At 41.5% G+C, this 10,861-nt stretch overlaps 1 protein-coding gene across 1 annotated transcript in view; it reads right to left on the reverse strand.

Moving 5' to 3' along the window:
- npas3 (neuronal PAS domain protein 3) overlaps nt 1-10,861 on the reverse strand; it is a gene marked incomplete at both ends in the record, with an annotated part of 476,542 nt that overhangs the window by 211,442 nt on the left and 254,239 nt on the right. The window lies entirely within an intron of this gene.

Below are 10,861 nucleotides of genomic sequence, written 5' to 3' on the forward strand. Positions count from 1 at the left end.
AGAAACAAAGGTCTCATGTTCATGATTCACTGCCATCCTGGATGGCTTTGTTCGAGGCTTAACATAATTGTTATAAATATCTTTGTAAAAGTCTATGGGGAAAATGAATGGGCGATTTTTAAGTGACCCCAGTAAACCACTTCTGCTGCGATGCTCTATATATGCTTCAAATATATGCTGGTTTGTTTACTGTTCAGTGAGAAAACAATGTTGCACATCAAGTTAATCATCTGGGGACCACCCAAAATAATTTGGGGGGGAAAAAAACACAAAAAACCCGCAGGTTGAGAACCACTGTAGACCTTGTATTGACAAAACTGTTCATTTTCAGTAAATGGTTCTGATGGAACCAATGTAGTTATTATATAGTCACATATAAGGGCAGGGACATGCTGGGCCCCTGATTCAGCCCGAGAAAAAGAGTGGGAGAGGCCCTCATTGCACGTCTCTGTATAAGGGACTAACATATAAAGTTGAAATATACAAGGTTTCTGCCTGACAGCCACCATACGAATATGACCACAGCGACTGCACATGGTAATTGCATAGTAAAATCCTCAGTGTTATTTACAAATGTAAACAAAAGTACCCTTAAAAATGGCTAATTCGCAAACGACATCTCAGATTAACATGCGTTTTTTTTTGCATTCTCGAACATCGAACGGTGTGCACACGCGCCGTGGAAGACCCGTGCACGATCGTGCACAATGGACACGCACGCGCCCACGTTAAAAGGTAAGAAAACCATCACAATTTGACCGGAATTTTTCTTTTTTTCTGTTGACTAAATAAACTGCAGATTTAATTGACTAAAAACTAGACTAAAAACAAAACATTTCAGATGGATATATGACTAAGGCTAGCTTTACACCTAACAACTTTGGTAAGATTGTGGACAGATTTGGGAAAGATTTCTTAAAGACTACCCCTCACACTATAAGATTTGAAAAAGACTCCCCAAAGACTGTAGGATGATTTTTCAAAGATTTCAGTTGTTAGATGTGTATGCCTCTAAAGATTTTGTAAAGACTGGTTCAAGTTTGCCTTTTATTTGCTGAAATATGCCTATTATATAGCCTTGTGTTCCTAAATAAATTATAATATTATTATAAAGCATTAGGCTAACCATAAATGAAAATAGCCGATCTACAAGCTCAGTCACAGCGCGTCGCATCACAGTATTGCAGTATTGATACTTTTACTTGATTACTTTTTCCATCACTGCACATGCAGTGCACACACACACACCGAGCTCCGCCTTCCTCCCTCAGCCCTCTGTGCCTCTCCTCTCTAGTTCTCTCCTCTCAGTCTAGCCGGCGCAGATCGATCCTATCAACTATTATCAACGTTGAATGTTTGGAATAATGGAAACGCGGAGAAATAACTAATAAAGGGCTGTCGTAGTAGCCGCACCAACAACGACCAGGCTGGCAGCTCAGGCAGCGTCTTTTGGGGAATGAATGGCTTGGCTTTTGGCTTGTTCTGTTTAGGTTGTAGGCTAGGCTACGTCATTGTATTCATTCAGACTCAGCCCCGATTTGTGAAAATATTAAACAAGTTTGATATTCTCGTAACAGAATCTGGCTCTCAAGTTGGGGTAAAAATCGAGTCGGACCACTACCTCACATTTAACGATTGAGTAACGACTGAGTCACGGGAGCGCGCCGCGACTAGCCTCGATTTTATTACGATTGAGAAATCTTTTCAAAGTCGTTAGATGTAAGAGGGCCTTAAAACGTAATCCCTGACTTAAAACTTAAAAGCTGGTGTGAGATCAGGTGTGTTGCAGTGTGATCAGAGACAGGGTCAGTGGTTGGTTGGATCATTACCACCTGATCTGAGATCAGCTCTGTCACTGGAGCTTTGAAGGCAAACAGGGACGTGCAGAGAATGTTAGAGAGGCTGGGGGCTGACATTTATAAAAGGGCCTTTTGGTGAAAATATCGAAAATAGAGACCTCCAAGCTCACAACGCAGCGGTGTGTGATACCACACTGAACTATCCATCTAGCAACTAGCATTATCAAGTCAACGGCATGGATTTCTACACAGAGAGGGACATTCTTTCAATATAAGATGCTGCATTCAAGTTCAGGAAAGTTTGGAAAAGGCAACTCTCTTGAATGCTGCCTTCAGGTATGGCATTTCTTTCACCATAGTGAAAACTGCATTCATGGTCTGGAGAGGGCACATTTTACAGATGGATAAAAGGGCAAGGGGCTCAAGCCCTCCTTTGATGTCAATGAGTGCACATGCCTGAAGGCAAACACACTGCCACAGGCTACTGTACTTCTAGCTCTCTTTTCATCTTTCTGTACGATTCATTCTCTGTCTGTCTGTCTGTCTGTCTGTCTGTCTGTCTCTCTCTGTCTCTCTCTCTCTCTCTCTCTCTCTCTCTCTCTCTCTCTCTCTCTCTCTCTCTCTCTCTCTCTCTCTCTACTTAAACACCGAGGTCGTAGTGAAGCTGTTTTCCAAGGTCTCTACATCTAACATTTTAAGATATTTCAAATAGCCGATCCACAAGCTCACAACGTGTCAATGTATGGGGCTTTTAAGCCGTGACATAATTTTGTAGTCAGACCTCCAAGCAGATTATATATCAATATCTGTCCCTCGCCATTTCAACAGATCCGAGACAAAAATAACCACTAAAGTATAATTCTACCACTTTCCTTTCAACAACAAAGAGAAGAAAAATTAGTAAATAGTACAAATAGTAAAAAGATTCACGGGCGCTGGGGCCTTTTGCCCCCAAAAGTTCTCTTATGCCTACAAAATGATGTCAGACTTAACAGCCCCATAGAGATCGGCTAGTTAGACTATTTTAAAATGTTTTTTAAAAATAGTGAAAACCAAAGGAAGATAAGTTTAGGGATAAGGGGAGCAAGGCATGGCCAAAAATAGAGTTGCAAATGTCTTTGCACAAATATAGCCGCTTGTAGATCTTCAGATTTTGGAGGGAGAGGGAGAGAGGCAGGTGAAAGAGGAGAGAGAAAGAGAGAGAGAGAGAGAGAGAGGTGTTTATGGCTGGCGAAAGAATTTGGCCCCGGGGTAATTTTCACCACTCAACTAAACCCCCACCCGCTCCCTCAAGACCTCATTACACTGAATTTTATAGCACGCACACGAACGCGCACGTGTGCACGCACCCACGCACACACATAAGCGCACACACACACACACACACACACGTGCCTAGCTACAGTGCACAGAGATTGGGCTGGCACATCACCGACTTAAAAGCAGTAAATGATGTAATGAAACGCCCTTGTGAAGGATGGAGCTTAAAAAACGAGTGGAGGGAGAGAGAGAGGGGGGGGGAGGAAGAGGGGATGAGATGAACAGGAGAGGAGAGATAGAAGGAGGGAGAGAGGGATAAGAAGGAAGATATGAGCAGGGTTGTTAAGTAACGGATTACATGTAACGCCGTTACGTAATCAGATTACAAAAAACGTGTAACTTGTAAAGTCCTAGGTTACATTTTAAAATGTGTAATCTGGATTACAGTAACGGAGGTGAATGACGGGGGTTACATGGTGGATTCCATTCTCCCCCTCCCCTCATGAATTGTACAAATAAGTTATAAAAACACCAAACAATAAAATACTCAAGTAGAAATACCAGTACACATTGTCACAGCATCGCTTCAGGGAACAGCAGCATGTTATGCTATGTTCAGTCGTAAGACGGTGGTGCGCATCGAAAATAGCAGATATACAAGCTCACAACGTGTCTAACCGCGACGCATTGTGAATTTGTAGGTCTGCTGACACCATTTCCACCCGGAACGTCTCTCAGCCAATCAATGACTACTATTTGACGTATCCCTCTCTGTGATTGGCTGGGATACCGGGTCCATTGTAACACGTTGTTGTTGTTTTTACTCTGAGCGTTACGTGGAGAGGTTGGTTGAAAACACTGGGCATTTATTCGTTTTCTGTTGGGAAATAAAAGCTAATAATCTTATTTTGGAACGCTGTTTCTGCCTTTAATTACAATGGCAGCACTGATAAGTTTAACACTAACAAATAGGTTCAGGGACGATTTATGGAATATTTACAACAATCCATCTGAAAGGAAAACTGCACACAAGACAGAAGGAGATACTGATATGATCGATGAAGGCTTACACATGCTGTTTCTACAACGGTAAGCGAAAGGCTGTCCTTATAAAGTTTCCCATAGCATCTGGCTAGTGTTAGCTTCAGGCTAAAGGTGGCTTGTTTAAGCCATTGGTTCTCAAAGTGGGGTCCGGGGACCTACATGGGTCCTTGAGGGAGTTCCAGCCCAGGGAGTCCCCAGCTAATTGATAGTTAGGAACCAAATGGACCCTTATGGGTCTGTAGAGTGTACACAATTTAAAAGCACCCCCAGCAAAATGCTAGTTTGGAAACAAATGGACCATGGGTCTGTAACTCTCACTGTGTACAGTGAGAGTTAAAATTAACATTGATTTTACAATATAAATTGGGGTCAGAGATAGAATAAATGGGGGTCCATTGGCTAATAAGTGTCCATTTGGGGGTCCTTGACATGAAAAAGTGGTGTAACTTGGTGGGCGCTGGTTTAAGCTTCGCTTGTTTAGCCTTGGATCAAGACAGTCATAGGTCAGTCTTGTATCGAGGCTGGCTATGGATTGTTATGAGTAAAACGTGATTTTATTTTTATTTTTTTTGATGGGAGAACGGATGCTGGTCGTTCTCAGCAAGAGTATGTCAGTGACAGAGGTTGGTTGTTTGCATTGAGAGGCGGCCGACGTCACAAGTGAATGCTTGGAATTGGAAATTAACAGTACAGCACCTTAATATACATATTTCTTATATATGCCTACTCTATGTACAGTATACAGTATATATGGACATTAAACATTTGGCCATTGCTTAGAAAGAGAGTACCAGTCATTTGCATATAAAGCTATTAAGTCGTTTTTCTTTATTTTGTTTGTAGGTATACTTTTGCCTTCTGTGTACTGTGCCTGCATGCCTATGAATAGGATGGGGAAGGTGTACACTACTGTATTTTAACATCATATGGTGGTACTTGGAGAGAAAAATATTGTCTTGAGTGGTACTGGTAAAAAAATAAGGTTGAGAGCCTGATCTAACCTATTTTCTGAACATGCAGTATTTTGTGTGAATTACAGTATGTGTACAAGTGGTGTTATCCAGTATGCAAATCTTCAAAATTAGATATTTTATGATAATACTGTTATCAGTCATAATAAATCGAGTTTTGCTTAAAAGTAATCCAAAAGTAACTGAAAGTAACCAGTAGTTACTTTTTAAATTGTGGTAATCGGATTACGTTACTGACTACACTTTTTTGCAAAGTAACTTGTAACTGTAGGGGATTCCTTTTTAAAAGTAACCCTAACAACCCTGGGTATGAGTGAGCAGGGGTGTCGCACCAAATTCTGGGAACTGGGGTACAAGGATTCACTTCGATTATTTTGTGCTTTAACTATTGAAAAATAGCAGATGTACAAGCTCACAGCTTGTAGATCTGCTATTTTTGAAAGATCGTGAAAAAAAGTCTTGAATATTTCAAATATGTCAAGGACACCCACAATTATATGTATTTGGTAAGGGTGTCGGAAAAAATCGATATGAATCGATTATCGGTTTCAACACTAGCGATACGGCCGCATCGATGCGCGTTTACCCGGATCGGTCCAAATCGCGGCCGTATCGGTCGATGTATCGGTCCTAAAGTAATTAATCGGATTAATCGGATTTTAGCATTAAATAATTAACCTGCTGTGAAATTCTGAACTTACTTACTCATCGTTTACTGTTACAAATCATTACTTCAAAAGTGAGCGCTCTGCTAGCACAGTCAGTGCTGCAGTGAGTGCAACGGAAAGAAAAAAAAAGAAAAAGCTGCCTGCTGCTCTGTCCTCCAAATAGAGCTGTGTTTCTACGTACTGCAGTCACTGTCCTGCGGAAAGCCGCAGATCTACAAGCCCACAGGGTGTTGCATGTGGATGGGTTGTAAACTTATAGATCTGCTACGTCCGATGCAGCGTGTATGACGCTCGCATGTGCGACACACAGCGACTTGTAAACAAACCAACAACGTGTTAGTTGAGTTCCATCACTATGGATTCATTATTCCAGTGGAGAAACGCAAGTTTGGATTTTATAAGAATGCGACAGTAATGGATTGGATTATAACACTTTTCCCAGTAGAACCCGGTTCTACTAGAACCATCAGAAGTCCCCGCGCTTGTCGACAGCAAAGGTAATAATCACAGCATCAGCTTTTATGGCAAAGGGCTACTATAGAGTATTGGTTTTCAAAGTGGGGTCCGGGGACCCCCAAGGGTCCTTGAGGGAGTTCTAGGGGGTCCTCGGCGAAATGATAGGAACCAAATGGACCCTTGGGTATGTGTAACTCAGGGGAGTGTACAAATGGAACCAAATGGACCCTAATGAACCCTTGGGTATGTGTAACTCAGGGGAGTGTACAAATGGAACCAAATGGACCCTAATGAACCCTTGGGTAAACTTAAGACAGCCTGATCCATGTCAAACTGGAGGTCCTTGACATTGATTTTTTTAGAACTACTGCAGTAGAGCCATAAGATAACAAGTAGACATGATGTGTGCCAGACTTCAAATGTTGCACTTATAGCCTACTTTATACTGCTGTTGTTACTGTTGTAAAGTGGATCTCTTTGAAATGATCTTATTGACTGAATAACAGCAGGCTCTTTTACTAGTTTTATTTGGTGATCTGATCTGTGGCATTGCTGAGGATTGATCTGATCTGTGGCATTGGTGAGGATGTATTTTAGTTTTTCAGTGTTATTATAGCAGCTTTGCAAAGTACAATTATTGCACTGTACTGAAGCCTGAAGGGCCAGGCCTTTTGTGTGTTTGTTTTATATTTCTCCACCTGACCAACTGTAACTGCTAAAGTGAAGTTCTTAGAAATGGGTGTGTGAGACAGATTTTCAAACCATGTCAGTAGGCTTTGTAGTTTACATTAATTATTTTTTGTATCTACATGTCTGTGTCTATTTTATGATTTGTCATCCATCTTTCTTTACAATTTTCTGTTATTCCATGGTCTTTTATGAGATATCCATTATTTGAAGGTCAGCAATGCTACTTTATAGATTATAGCTTCTTAATTGAATGGAAAATTAATGTTTCATTAAACGTATGTATCAGATCACACCGTATCGCATCGAATCGTATCGAATCCAATCGAATCGCATAAAATCCACAAAATCGAAATCGTATCGAAATTGCACCGTATCGAATCGTATCGAATCGTTCTGTATGTAAGCCGTATCGTTTCCGAATCGAATCGTTAGCCCATGTATCGGACACCCATCTCAAAATATTTAGTTCCAGGGATCCCCCCAGAAGCAAAATTTTAGCTACAAATGTCTGCTTAAAAAATACATATATTCAAAGATTTGCACACATTTTCACGACATTTCAAAAATAGCAGATGTACAAGCTCCTCACTCCACCTTGGGCCCTGGTAGGCAATGCGAGATGTACGTAAAGACAAGCCAGGAAGAGAGAGAGAGAGAGGAGAAGAGACGGAGTGATGGCGACAAAGTATACGCTCAAGTCAAGTGTTCAAAAGGACCAATTACAAAAGCATAGTCCCAGAAATGTTCAGTCAAAAGTACAAATATTATATATCATATATAATATTAACATAACAGGGATGATGGCAGTGGTGTGAAGTAACTAAGTAGATTTATTTAAGTACTCTACTTAAGTACAATATCGAGGAATTTGTACTTTACTTTCCAATTTCCAGTACTTTTACTTTTACTCCATTACATCTCAGATCCAAATATTGTACTTTTACTCCACTACATCTATTTGAAAACTTTAGTTACTTTGCCGGTATAAATTATCCAATTTTAAAAGGGTTTAGCCCTATGTTATACCAAGGCTATTTGCAAATAGCCGATCTACAAGCTCACAGCAGAGATGGGGACTCGAGTTAAAGACTCGTCACTCGAGTCGAATCGAGTGACACTTTTGGCGACTCGTCACTCGACTCGGACTCGCCCCTCAAAGACTCGAGACTCCACTCGACTCGTGATCATAAGACTCGTGAAGTTCACGAGTCTTAAAATATTTTAAGCACTATAATGCATGACAAGCCCGACAAATATTGTCCTTTCCTTCTCCTTTCTTCTTTCTTTCTTCTCTGGTGCGCGGCTGAGCGCCGCTGTACGGCTGAGCGCTGCGCAAGGACACAGGGGCGACGGGGTTGTTTTTCCCAACGTACTTAAGCGCAACGGTGGGGGCCCAGGAGCGCTTCGCTGTGTTCACTTGGACCGCGCAGAGCGGCCCGTTGGGAAAAACGCAGTCTGTCTCGCAAAGCGTGGCAGACACAGCCGTCTGCATGGACCTTTCATCGTAAGATTTAAATATTAAAACGGCGAAATAAAACACACATGTTTAGCTCATCATCAGCTATTGTACTTCAGCTAACTTGGCATTTGTTTAATAATTTGATAAAATGATAGGATTATCTGTGAGAACCTGCTTATCTAATGTCGGGTTTCTCTCCGAGCGCATCCTCCTCTCGTCTTGTTCCACCAGCTGCAGGCAGCTATAGTCTAATACAGGGGTCTTCAACGTTTTCAGGCCGGGGACCCCCAAACTGATGGGGAGATGGAGCAGGGACCCCCCTACCACCTCGTAGGGTGGGGGGGGGGGGGTCGGGGCTACGACATATTTTTTATTTTAAACATGTACAAGTTACAGCGAGCAGGGTGGGCCGTACCACTACCATTTCTAAACATAGGCCTACTACTTATTAACTGAGAACCAATGTCAATAATATCAACAATCTGTCAATTGCATAGTAATCGTGTATTCAAGCTATTCAAAATGGATAGAATCATGATTTATTTTTTAACATAAATGTGAAAAAAAAAAAAAAAAAAAAAAAACATTTTTTGAAATCTTTTTTTTTTTTAAGAAATAATTTCGCGGACCCCCTGCAGTACCTCCGCGGACCCCCTAGGGGTCGCGGACCCCCTGTTGAAGACCCCTGGTTAATAGCTGAGCTCATTAACCCCTCGTACTTATTGTTTAAAGCATTAACGTGAGGTTACGCCCCATGCCCTGTAAGCCCTACTGTTACACTGCTAGAGGATTATTAAATTGTTTTTGTATCTGTTGCGCTCGCGCGTATATAGTGCGTCTTTTCAAAAGAGAAGATCTATATCTAGACGCGCCATGACACGGTGGATTAATAGCTTGCAACTCTGATTTTTTGGGAGCCTTATAGGCTAAACAATATAAGCCATCTAGTTGATTTTGTTAGGCTTATAGGCTGAACAATAAACCTATAGGCTATTACTGTAGTTCATATAGGTTGTTGTCACTAAATTCTTGCTATTGAATATTATGCTGTATCAATGACTAAGTAATGTAATCAATCCTGACATACTGTCTGCTTATATTAATACAGTAAAAGAGTGATTATGAATGAAACAATCATGCAGTTGCCAGTACATAATTTAATTAATATACGCCGGTAACTAACGTCAGTGATGTAAAATGTATTCCCACTAAGAGTACACGTCGCTATGGTAACCCGTATCGATACGTTTTACGTAACTGCCATAAAGTGTTATGTTGCATACTGTCCAGCTGGCGGCTGCTTCAAATAGAGAAATTGTGATTGCTTCGCAATTCGTATTAAAAACAACATTTGAATACTGTATAGCTCAAACTCTCTTAGGAAAAGGTTAGTACAGAAAGCTACAAAGGTCTACTAAAAGGATTTAAACACAAGAAAGCACAATGGCTTGTTTACATTGTCATTGAGGTCCTTTCGTACAGCATTCAAAAAAGTGTCAAGCAACTGAAGCAAGTGTGGCTGGCTTTGGGATTATTTTATTAACAAAGAAAGTCGTCGGATGATGATCGGGATTCGGGACGGGGACCCTACTATTGGACATAACTGCGTTGCTTCCAAGGAACTTTCACCGAGGATGGAGGCAGGAGGTCTACTTCAGAGATGTTTCCTGGGGGAAATGGATCCATTATTATTAATCGTGGAACTTTTAACTGCCTCCGTAGCGTGACTGTAAGTACATACATTCATGTGTCTTTCCTAATTTAGCCTGCCATGGCTGCTGCTTTAGCTGTATCTGTGAGTACCGGGTGATCATGATGCGCCATGTAACTTTTTTAGCTGGAGGCTAGATCATTATAAAAAATAATTAAAAAAGATATATATGTATATAAAGACTCGTAACTCGACTCGGACTCGCCACTTAAAGACTTGAGACTCGACTCGACTCGTCCCCCAAACTGCCCAAAGACTCGTAACTCGACTCGGACTCGCCACTTAAAGACTCTTGACTCGACTCGACTCGTGATCACGAGACTCGTGGGCATCTCTGGCTCACAGTGCGTCGCGATGTGACGCGTTGTGAGCTTGTAGATCTGCTAATTTCAAACGTTTTGTACTTTTACTTTTGGTACATTTTGATGCCATCACTTTCATACTTTTACTCAAGTACATTTTGAATTCCATACTTTTACTTGTAACGGAGTATTTCTCCATTGCAGTATTGACACTTTTAGTTAAGCTAAAAAATGTGAGTACTTTTTCCACCACAGGATGATGGGCAGAGGAGACATGGAATGATGAGAGGAGTACAGGCACCTCTACTCGGTGCATGGTGTGCGCGAGCGTGTGTTCTGCGTTCTGTGTGAGAGAGTGCGTGTGTGTGTGTGTGTGTGTGTGTGTGTGTGTGTGTGTGTGTGTGTGTGTGTGTGTGTGTGTGTGTGTGTGTGTGTGTGTGTGTGTGTGTGTGCACACGCGCGTGTCTATTTCCAAGGCCCTCCAGCGATGCTCCAAGCATT

Source organism: Nannobrachium achirus (genome assembly GCF_963921795.1).
Source record: "Nannobrachium achirus genome assembly, chromosome: 20".
Classification (NCBI taxonomy): Eukaryota; Metazoa; Chordata; class Actinopteri; order Myctophiformes; family Myctophidae; genus Nannobrachium; species Nannobrachium achirus.